Genomic DNA, 12,285 nt, shown 5'->3' on the forward strand with positions numbered 1-12,285 from the left:
GAGGCAGTGGGTGCGACAGACAAGGCAATGAGTGGGAGACACGAGTGTGTTTTCCTTTTTGGGACCTCAAGAGTGAGGTGAGCCAAGGGCAAAGCTGAGCCAAGGGCAAAGCTGATCCAAAAGGAAATTGTGCCAGATACATGGAGTGGTGGAGGTAGTGAAACTCCTTACGTCAGTGAACTTACAACAAAGAATGCCTTTTGTAAATGCAGCAAACAAAAATTAAGGGTGAGAAAACACATGGTTTTTAATGTCCAATTTAGGGGATGGTTAGGTCCAATTTAGGGGAGGATGAAAGAATTTAGTTCATGCAGCAGGTAAAGAATAGAATTATGGAGTCATAGCCTTGAATTATTTAGATCAACTTACTGGGCCCATAATCTCAGGAATTTCTAGCATTGTAGTAAAAGTAAATGAGGTGTCTGTAGAACCACATGGCTTAACCTGTGTGTCCACTGCTTGTGATCACCTCTGTATGAAAGAACCCTGATTTGAGGTGGCTCTAATGCATTAACCATGTCAATTGCTTCCTGCTCCTTGTTGTCACCAAAGTGGGCCACATTCACCTAGAAATTAGGGCAGGCAGAAGAGGGAGCCCCTAACCATTTGCATTAGTTTCTGGGCTCCCTTGTCAGCTGTGACCCCTGCAATAGTAATCTTTTGGCGAAGGAACACACAACCCTGCCATAGTCGGGGGTAAGCATCCTAACGGTTTGGGGAGAAGTTTTGCTGTCTTATCTGAGAATGGAGTCATGTTGCTTTTGGATCACAGTATCTCAGGGAGATAGGGAGCTCCAAGTCCTGAGAAGGAGGAATGGTACCTGGTACCTGGTACCTTGAATATGAGGCACACGCGAAAAGGTAAGGAAGAGAAAGAAAGAGAGAGAGAGAGAGAGAGAGAAAAGAAGGAAGAAGAAAAGAAAGGTGTTTGGCTTTAGACCTGATTATTTCAGCTGTCGAAACAGCTAATTTCGGTGACTGGTGAGGGTGGGTTGGAGGAATGTAGCTATTTCCTGATAATGTCTTCTGTGCTGAAAGTGCCCTGGATAGCAAGGAAGGGCACTGGGCCAGGATAAACCGCCAGGAAGAGGGCAGCCCTCCAGTGCAAGAGGGTGAAGCAGCCTGTTCTTGCGTAGTGTGGACAGAACTGAAGGCATCTTCGTCATGGACTCGAGTGCTCCCTGTGGATGCTGAGGGACTCTAGAGCCCCGTGGGATTTTGCTTTACGGGGCTTCCTGCCCTGCTGCAAACACATCCTTTCATAGTTCTTTCTTGTGACTGCAGGAGACTGTGCTCCAGCATCAAAAAGAGAAGCAAAATATCATGGATCCAGGCCAGGGTTTCCCACTAATTAGCCACGCCCCCTCCACAAATCCCTTGGTTTTCTAGGCCTCAGTTTCCTCATCTAGTAAACGAGAGTTAAATAAGATTATTTCATATATCAACTAAATCCCAAACATGATTTTTCAATATCTTTTGTCTACTGTCTTCCCCTATCAATTCTTTTCAAAAAAAGCCCCTGTTGAGAGGTCTGAGACCTTGAATCCCAAATGCCTAGTGTGGTGACTGGCACACAGTAGGTGCTCAAGAAATACTTAATTGAATGAATGTTTCTTTGGAAAGTCTCTGTTGAATGGATGCTGCTTTCTATTATCTCTTGCCAGAGAAAAGAGGCAAAAATCTATGGCAATATAAGAGGGGAAAATCATTCTAATAGTTGATGACACACAATACATTAAAGCAATGTTCAGTCACCATACATTGTCTTTTTAATATGGCTTTTAAACAGCTTTTCTTAGCCACATGAAATACAGTAATCCTTTAGCTCTCCTATGTCAGATTATCAGCTATTTCAAGTAAGTGTTAACATTTCTGTCACTGGCAAAAGTGAATTATGTTTTCCTTCCTAGGCTTGCATCAACATGCCCAACAAGTGGGCTGCACGCTACTCTCTAATGGAACAGTGTGAGGTGCCACTGCTTGGTGATTATGAAGCAGCTCGACATCTGGAGGTGGGGGCATATCAGCCCCACCCACTCTGCAGCCTGAGCAGGGCCAGGCAACCTTGGCAGGATGAGTGAATGAATGAATTGGGATATCATCCTGGGTGGATAACAGAACTCCTATAACTGCTCTGGCTTTGGTCTATAAATAGCTTGCACAGAAAATTCTGGATGTTGTTATTCCTTGTGAATTTCTGTGTCAGGGTTAATGACAATACGGAGGATACCAGCTACTTTATGCTCAAACACCTATTTTTTAGAAATCTGGAAAGTCTGTCCACTGGGAAAATTCAGTTGGGTGATTCAGAGTTCTTATTTTGTGAACCAGTTGATCATGGTGTATCAGAGAAAGATCATACTTAAGAGACAAACCGCAATAGAAATTCAAATTTCTTAACAGGTGAATGTGATCGGGCACCAGTTGCCTTTCCCACCTCCTCTTGGCTGTTCAGCATGTCACACTGCTGCACCACATCATGTCTTTTCACCGCCCTTCCCATCATGGGAACAACTACCCATCTTGTCTACCTGAAGAAATCTCACTCATCATCCCCCAGAATGATGCTTTTCTATATTCCCCAGCATTTTGTACCTACCTCTATTGGCACTTCTAAATCTCATTCTATTTATATGTATATAATCTTGTCTCTTCCATTGAATGGTGAATTTCTTGAGATCAGAAACTATATTTTATTTTGAATTTCAAATGCTCTGGTATATATCAGAAACCAAATAAATGATTGTTGAGATTAATAACTACTACTTAGAATATTTCAGTTATTCACACTGCAACACTGGAAAGTAAATATTATTACTTTCATTTTAAAGATAGAATACAGGATCACAGATTTTTAGATAACTTGCCCAAAGTAATAAACTAGTGATAGAATATCTTAGGTTGAAAGTCAGTTGTGCAAATGCCCATTTTAAATTAAATATAAGAACATTTAACATGCATGCAGAATCACTGAAACTTCACAAATTGTGTTTGTTAGTTCATGGATACATATGTATTTTGTTCTAACCAGAACAGTGGAAACCTAGCACTGAATTAGCTCCAGTGTTTTGTCTTTTTTCACTTCTTGATATCAGCACATCCTATCAGTGCTTTCTGCCTTTGGCTTACAGATGAGTAAGGAAGGGCTGAAAGGAAAATGGGTTGTCCCATCTTTTTCTGTCCTTCCATATCATTATTTCAGTGTAAGTGCCTGGCTAATACAGGGAAGTAAGAAATGATCTGGAAAACTCCTGTGGTGAGAGAATTCACTTTTGAGGAAATGAAGACCTTAAGGGGGAAAATAGAATGAAGTCAAAGGTCAGAAATATTTGTATAAAAGCTCCTACAAATACTTTTCTATTAAGGAAATTTACCTGCAAAAATAAACACCAAATATAGGCAATCGATGACTTTTCTCACACTAAACTACTAATAATGCATGTACATTTATTTCCCTTGCTGTGTTTAGCTTAACTGAAACTTTTCAGGACCTCTCCTGAAAATTGGTGGTTGCCAGTTTGTTTTACTCCAATATGCATGCTAATAAGCATGTGTAAAGTAGAGATCAATATTAATTAAAGGTAATATGCATGCTAACAAGAATTTTTATGTGTCTTTCTCATCCTCCAACCAAATGTTTCATGCTTTTTTGATTTTATGACTGGAGCTCCTCTTCTTGGATGCCCCCTCCAATCTCTTCAGTGGAGTCAGAAGCAGAGACTTGGCTGCCTGAGATGGAAAAGGCATTGGAGACCCTCAATTGTTCTCTGCTGAGGAAGTATTTAGTGCTCTTCTCTCCCGGAATGCTCTTGGGATTAGATTGCTTAGGTCTGGGAGTGTTAACTTCTTGCCTAGGCTCCTGTTGCCTAGCCCTCCTCAACAAGTTGTGGCTCCCTCAGAGAGAGACACAGTTCTAAGGCCAGAACGATTTCCCTTTGTCGTGCTCATCCGTGTGAAAAGTCCACCAAACAGGCTTTGTGTGAGCAACAATGCTGTTTATTTCACCTTGGTGCAGGCGGGCTGAGTCCAAAAAAGGAGTCAGCAAAGGGCGGTGGGATTATCATTAGTTCTTATAGGTTTTGCAATAGGCAGTGCAGTTAGGAGCAATGTTTTGTGGGCAGGGGGTGGATCTCACAAAGTACATTCTCAAGGGTGGGGAGAATTACAAAGAACCTTCTTAAGGGTTGGGGAGATTACAAAGAACCTTCTTAAGGGTGGGGGAGATTACAAAGTACCTTAATCAGTTAGGGTGGGGCAGAAACAAATCACAATGGTGGAATGTCATCAGTTAAGGTTGTTTGCACTTCTTTTGTGGATCTTCAGTTGCTTCAGGCCATCTGGAGATATAAGTGCAGGTCACAGGGCATATAATGGCTTAGCTTGGGCTCAGAAGCCTGACAGTATGTAACCTGCATTTCCCAAATGACTGTCACCAATAAGTTGAAATAATTGATTGACTGTCACCTACATTCTATTTGTTATTGCCCTCTCTCACCGCCAATAAAAGACCTACCAGCATTTCTATTCAAACAAGCCATTGTTCATGCACAATAGACTTAAGGCTGTCCACTCCAGCTGCACTCACCCCACTGGCCCAACAAAGCCTGTGCCACAGCTGGGATCCCTTCTCTGCAAACATGAGGAAACTTGGGTTTTGGGAAATGGTAAGTTGCTCAAGGGTGCACACTTAAAAGAGACAGACCTGGATCATCAGTTTATACTTGTGACTCCAAGGGCACTACCATCCTTCTGTGTTCGAGCTGATCAACTTCTTGTCTAAATACAAAATCATCACACTTTATCCCACCTGTTTATATTACTTCACATCATTTCTTACTTTCACAGTCACACAGATTAGTTTCCTTTGGCAAATAAACAAGAATTGTGGCAATTAAGTGAGAAGGTTAGGGTTAGGGTTAGGCAGGAGGTTAGGGCAGGAGAGTTGTGGTCTGAAAGGCCTCACAAGACCAAAGGGCAGTGACTCCTAAGGACAGGGAGCTCAGGGACTCATTGCACAGGCCCTAGGTGGGAACGGTGCGAAGAGCAGGCCTCATGGTCTGTCTGGGCGGAGCATAGTTTAGTCAACATTATGTACTTAAGGCTAGTAAATACACTACAGACTTCATTAGCTGAGCAGCAATCCGTACAGGTATTAACCAATTGCCCACTCTATGCCAAGCACATATGCCATTGTTTGGTGACTTTCACCTATTCATACAATCTTCTCAACAAGTCTGTAAGGTCCTTTGGGAAAGAGAAAGTCTCCTGCATCTTGTGCTGTCTTACCACTTTTTGCTTAATAGATTTTGTTGTTTCAAATTCTAAAAAGGAAGGAAATTAAACAATTCTTAGCCCAACGATCTTTCTCAAACAGGATCAGTGCCCTCTCTTGGGATGCAAATCCTATGTATCCTATTCCAGTGAATAACTCTGTAGTTAGTCATTGATATGGCAAGTTCAGACTTTTGCTCTTCCTCTTTGAACATTAGTGGGTACGTTTTATTTCTCTCACTCTTTTTTTTTTTTTTTTTTTTTTTTTTTCAGAAATAAGGAAGCCAAACCCTCAGCCTCATGTAGAAAGAGCTCATTTATTGCAACTAAAGTATCTCTTCTTGGAAGGCCGTGACCTCAGAAAGGTGAGGACTTTAGTTTTTCTAAAGTAGTGAATATTTCATCTCTCTTACTTTGGACAAGTATTGAACCATATATTATTCCTGCTTGATCCCCTGGTCTGTTCACTCCTGGCTTCTTGTCCTTCTCTCATTTTCAAGTGAGAGTTTCAAATTGCACAGGGATTCCAACTGCACCATTCCTTTTACTCTTGACATTTCTATGAGCTTCAAATACCCAGTGAGAATTCTGTTTCTGGTGTTTACCAACTGAATTGGCATGGACAGAAGGGCTCATACCTCACACCATTTGCAGGAACCATTTCTTACAATCAGTAATTTTAAAGCAATGCACCACCTCAGGCTCTTAACTATGTCATCCCAGTAGCTGCTGCTCCTTTTCTCCCATCTCCTTCATTATCCATGTGTCAGACATGCCTCAGGCCTACTGAGCATCTGCTATTTATCAGTGGGCCCCTCTCTGCCCCTAGCCCCCTGGGAAAGCCCTCTGAGGAGTGAATTATTGGAAACACAAACACCCACAGAGAATACAATGCAAATGTTTTAGTTTCCAGCTTGGCGGAAACAGGTAGTGAACTAACTGAAGGTTTACTCACTGAAGGCTCGCTCATGGCCAAAAATAAAAATAAAAAATCAGTAACTTCTCTGCATCTAAGGTTACTAAAGTGCTCTGGGAGCTTAAAAAGGTAATTTTTTTATGTTTTATTTGACCATTTTTCTGAGAAATAAGTAAGGACCACACATTTTCTATAATTCTAGTGATATTTTGATGAATAAAACATCTGCAAGGCAAGGCCACAGACTTATTGGGGGAGACACATATATAACAAGACAATTATGGCAGGTGTGAGTAATGCAATAATGTTGTTTATCGATAGGAGTGCAGAGGAGGGTCCCATAGCATAGCCTATAATGGAATGTGGAAAGGAGAAACCAAAAATTACCTAGAAAGAAATGGCATCAAAATTGAGGCTTAAAGATCTATCTTTAAGCTATCTTTGTTGCTATCTTTTTAAAAAGGAAGAGATTGGTAGAAAAGAGAAAAAACTTTTTTATTTCTGTTGTCCTTCCACTAGTATTTATTATTAGCCCACCCTGGGAAATCTGTGCCTACTGCTTCTTCAGAATTCATTACACCTGGGGATTCCCATGGGCCAAGGCCACTGTATAATTTCTATGCCTTTGCTTAATTAAGACACTGTGATAGACTGGGCAGATATTTCCTGGTAATTTATGATCAGCTGGAGGAGCTTAAGTCTTAAAGCAAAGCTGTGAAAATATGCAGTTATGTTTATATAAAAAGTAGTGAAATTATAACTTTTTCATGTCTTAATTAGCTAAAAGTTGAAAAGGCACATTGTTGTGGTTGACAAGCTGTATTTATAGTTTTTGTTCTTTTCCTATTCACTAAAAGCCATTCACAAATAAACAGGAAGAGGGAGACACACACTCTGAGTTTGACACTTCTCTTTTTAATTAGGTATTTGGAATCCAGGTCAATGTGAAGAACTTCCCTAAGACTCATTGCTGGTTAAAACTGGGATTAGTTACTCAAAGAGCTTTGTAGTGTGACCATCATTAAGACTTTTACAGATGTCTTTATTTAATCAGATAGGTTTAGCAGAATTCAGCCAATAGACTGTGGAATGGACAGAATGAGCCCAACGCTTCTCTGACAAAATATTTTGAATTTGTCAGTTCTAAGTGTAACACTTGGATCTTTCACAGCTATCACCATGTAGTACAGTGTTATTCACCTATCCAAGTTCATAGAAGATTCCAGGCTCTGCACCAAGTGTTTTCCATCTATAACAGGGATAAAGCTTTAGATATATTTTCTAAGTTTTCTTACGGTTGGGCTGATTTCTGTCCTTGCACCCTGCTAGGGTCTGACTGTTTCTGCCTTCTCAGAATTTGTATGTTGAAATTTTAACTCCTAAGGTGATGGTATCAGAGGGTGAAGACTTAGGGAGGAGATTAGGTCATGGGGGCAGATCCACATGAATGGGATTAGTGCTCTTATGAGACACTCAAAGAAAAGCCCTCGCCTCTTCCACCAATGTGAGGACACAGTGAGAAAGCACCATCTATGATCCAGAAAACAGGCCTCAGCAGACATGGAATTTGCTGGTGCCTTCATCTTGGACTTCCCAGACTTGAGAACAGTGAGAAATACATTTCTGTTTTTTATAAGCTACCCAGTCTGTGGTAGTTTGTTGTAGTAACCAGAATAAACCAAGATACAGCCAATTTCATCATTTGGGCTGAACTGTGAGAATGAAATCTTGGAGGAATGAGGAGCAAATGATATAGGACAGTTGCATTCAGACAGAAAGCGAAAGTAACAGGAAAGCTTACCGCTTCCCATCCTGTCAGATAATGGAGGCAGAAAAAAAAGTAGAACAAAAAGGTTCCTATTCCCACATAAGAATCATACATCAAATGCAAAAGTCTTTTAGGAACTTAGAAGTAAGTACGGGGCAATACACAATTATCAGAGGAGTAGATTATTTTCCAAGGCAGAGTCTGCAGGCCCCTGGAACAACTTGTGCCTTCAGCTGGATGCCAGATCCATTGTGGCTCCAGAATAATTCTGTGGGAAGACTGCAGAATGGGTTTAAGTGATGAGTCCACGATGGAACCCTGGCTCTCCATTGTCTGCAGTTGTTATGACAGGGATTTAAGATTTCCCAAATGCTCCAGAAGGGATGTGGAAGTGTTGAGAAAGGAGTGGGCAACTGTCAGAAGCTTGGAGTCAGAGTGGATAGGATAAAGTGGGGGTGGACTTGAATACACACAAATTCCTGAAACGAACTCTAGGAAGCCAAAGCTTCACTCCAAAAGGATAGGCAGAGCTAGGCAGAGCTCAGCAATCCTCAGACAAGGAGAGGTGGACCAGCCTGCCCACAGCTGGGCGTAAAGGGCATCTGAAGATTCCACATGATCTGAATTTTTTTTCTCTCCACTATCACAAGGACACAGTAAACCCCTCATACAACTTGATATCATTCCAGGGAAGTTCAGGAGTAGGAGAGAGAATCTGAAAGTTTGAAAAGCATCTAAAACAGATTGTGTTAACTGAATGACATGTCAGTTACTAGATCAAACCGAGATCATATGACTGCCTCCACTATCAATGGGGCTGCAAGTCTACAAAGACTAGTCTACATATAGAACACTAAAAGTCCCCTGTTTTTCCCACATTTTGACTCCAACATCAGCACATTTGCAGCCCCACTGCATGTGTGTCATCTCATTGAATTCCCAGAACAAACCTGCAAGGTAAGTATTGCTATTATTCCAATGAAGAAAAACAGATCTACAAAGGTCATATACATTACTCCCAGTTTTACAGCTAGACATGTAATGTGGAATCAGTTCCATATTTGAATATAGATCAGTCTGAATCTAAAAGTCAGGGTGTTCCCATGATGACTCATGAGTTTGTTTCTTGAATGTGGAAACATAATGATGCTTTGAGTATGAAGGAAGATAAATGTAATCAATGTTGGGTATGCAATGTACCTTTTTTCTTCAGGGACTCTTACTGGGACCTGTAAGGACACATAAATGAAAAAGAGTTATCTTCGAGTAGGTCTAAATATCAGTGTAGCATAACAAGGGGATGGGCGCAGAGCCTCTGGAAGCAACAGGGTTTATGTTAGTGTTGAATGTTACATCTTTGGAGCTGTTTGTTGGATAAATGAAGACACACAAAAATAGTAATTGTTCAGGAGGTAGCAAGTGGCATGTGGTGTTGGTTTAATTAGGAGAGGTGAGAGCAGAGCTGAACTATTCAATGAAACAGACATTTATTTAGCTCTTACATTCAATGAAATGGACATTTATTTAGCTCTTAATATATACATGACACAATGAGAGAATACAGTGATGCCTAAACCACGACAGGGTACAATAGGATATAATATTACACGAGACAGTGCACTGAAACTGATTTTTTTTTCTTGTTTTAAAAGCAGCTTCTTTCTTGTTCTAATCTTTGTAAAACTAAAGCAAAATCTGCACCTGTGTGGAGGAGATATGGTGCAGAGCTCTCAGGAAGGACGGAGCCAGTTAATAAATTTGCAGCCCCTTTTCACCTTGTCACCATCTCGCTGTCTATGGCAGAATCTGTGGCCTCTATCACACATTTTGCTTCTCTTACTTTCTTTATACTCTTATCCAGTTCAGCTTTGTTTGTCAGCTCTTATGCAACCTACACAAGTGGAATTCTCCTTGGACGCTTTCATCTCAAACATAAATTGAAAAACCACAACTTTGGCAATGGCCTGCTGGGTGCATTTCAGTACACTATATCTCAACCAACTGAGTCAAAGGGGGCAACTTATTTTTACTGACGAGGTAAAGACAAAGGCTCTTCAGGGCTATGAGAAAAGCTTACTTTGAAAGTGCAGTAAAGGGGATTTTAAAGAAGAAAACAAATGGCAATGGAATTTTACTGTTTCCAGGAAACAAAAAATTAGAATTTGTAGACTCTTAAACTCAGATTGCTGGAAAATAATTGGGCCTTTATTTGTTCCCTTTCGAGAAGAGAAAAAAAAAAATCCATTAATTCTCCTGGGAGAATTAAGTCCAGATGGAGAGTAGGTTCTTAGGAATTTCTCACAAAGGAATCAATGGCACATCCTGCCCGCCCTGTCCTCAAGCTAGATCAGCTGCTTCCTGGCCAGGAGACCACAATTATCACATGACTTCAGTGGCACTGGCAGCTCCCCTACATACCTGACCTAACCAATAGCTCATGCTGAGAATGGTGCCTGAGAGGCCCCAGTGAACTGGCAAGGGGCATGGGGCTTTCTTGCTGGAGAGAAACCTGTCCAATGACTTTGCAGTGTGCTCAAGGTTTACATGGGGTTTTCTGGAAAGATAGTGGCAGAGGTGAAAGGCATGTATCTGTGCTTTGCCATTGCCTTTTTCTAGGGCCTTATCCTAGCTCTCTTGCCCTTCACTCTTACCATGACAGAAAATATGGAGCAATCATAGGGACTCTTTTCTTGTATAAGCAGAGATATCATGCACAAATCTGGTGACTCTGAATGTGCAGTGGGAGGGCCTCAAGAGCTCTCATGCATTGAAGGTGGAAAAAGCCCCTCATTACTCACTGTACATCCATCCTCAAACTGCCAGGTATTCATATTATATTTGCATCAGTGTCCTAATTATATCTTTTGAAACTATACTTTAGCAATAAGAATAAAAGTCATAATCAAAATGTTAGCACTTAGCATGGGAATGATTCTATCAGTCAGGGTTTAGTAAAGAAAAACTGGTTGCTCTAGATAATCCAAATTAAAAAGATTTAATGCAGATGTCAAGAAGTCTATACAACCATTGGAAGACTGGGGGAAGCTGAGGTCAATGAATCCATGGTGGACAACCTCAGCCTCAGCTCCCAGCTGAACAGTTTCCTGTTCATTGTCCATTGTCCTTGAACTTCTAGACATTTCTCTTCAACCATCACAGTCTGCAGTGATGAAGGGAGTGGCTTTCTGGTGGAGCCTCTTAGAATCTGATGGCTGTCCACATTTCTGCCTCTAACCCCCTCTAGCCTGTCATTTATTTCAGCCTTCCAAATCTTCAGCAAGGGAAGGGACTTCTTGGTAAACCAATCTGTAAGCATGTGGAAAGGGCGTTCTGCAAATATAGCTCCCAACTTCTCTGAAAGACAGAGGAACCCTTAGAAGGGAGAGTTGGTGATGCCAAATTGGCAATAAATAACCCAGGACTGAAGCTCAGCTCGGCACCTAACTCCATAGGGCACTCACTTACTTCAGGAAGGGTGCATTTATTCGGTAAGACAGATTAAAGGATCACTTGGTTCATATGGACTCAGGCAAAAATGGGCTAAGTCATCTTTAAACAGATTTGACCAAGCTGAGAAATACCAAAGACTTATTATTTTTCAATCAGAAAACACAGCATAGAATAGCAGGAAGAGTACCAGACTGGAAGCCAGGGAACCTGGGATCCAGCTTAGCCTATCCTGAACTTACTAGCTGGGGAAGCCCTCAGGGCAGTCACTTCACCTCTCTGTAATTCAAGTTTTCTCTTCTATGAAACAAGTAAAATAGTATCTCTCATGCCTCAGAGAATCACCACAAGGTTAACATATGTAGAAATATTTTAAAGTGTACAAACACCATACCAATATTAAGGTCCCCATATGAACATGAAGACCTAAGGTTTTCTTGGCTTAGTCTGAAGAAGTTTCCAACACAAGGCTGGATTAGGAAAGATGAAATGAAATAAAAGTTGGACCGGGGCTGGGGGCAGTGGCTCATGAGCATGTAATCCCAGCACTTTGGGAGGCCAAGGTGGGCGGATCATGAGGTCAAGACATTGAGACCATCCTGGCCAACATGGTGAAACCCCGTCTCTACTAAAAATACAAAAATTAGCTGGGCATGGTGGTACATGCCTGTAATCCCAGCTACTTGGTAGACTGAGGTAGAAGAATCACTTGAATCCAGGAGGCGGAGGTTGCAGTGAGCTGAGATCGCACCATTGCACTCCAGCCTGGGCGACAAGAGTGAAACTCCATCTCAAAAAAAAAAAAAAAGTTGGACTGGGAGCCTTACAGAGTTCACACGTTTGTAACATTATTCAGATGTGGTGTGCACAAATTGGAGTTATT

The sequence above is a fragment of the Hylobates moloch genome, unplaced genomic scaffold, assembly GCF_009828535.3.
Source record: "Hylobates moloch isolate HMO894 unplaced genomic scaffold, HMol_V3 SCAFFOLD_5, whole genome shotgun sequence".
NCBI lineage: Eukaryota > Metazoa > Chordata > Mammalia > Primates > Hylobatidae > Hylobates > Hylobates moloch.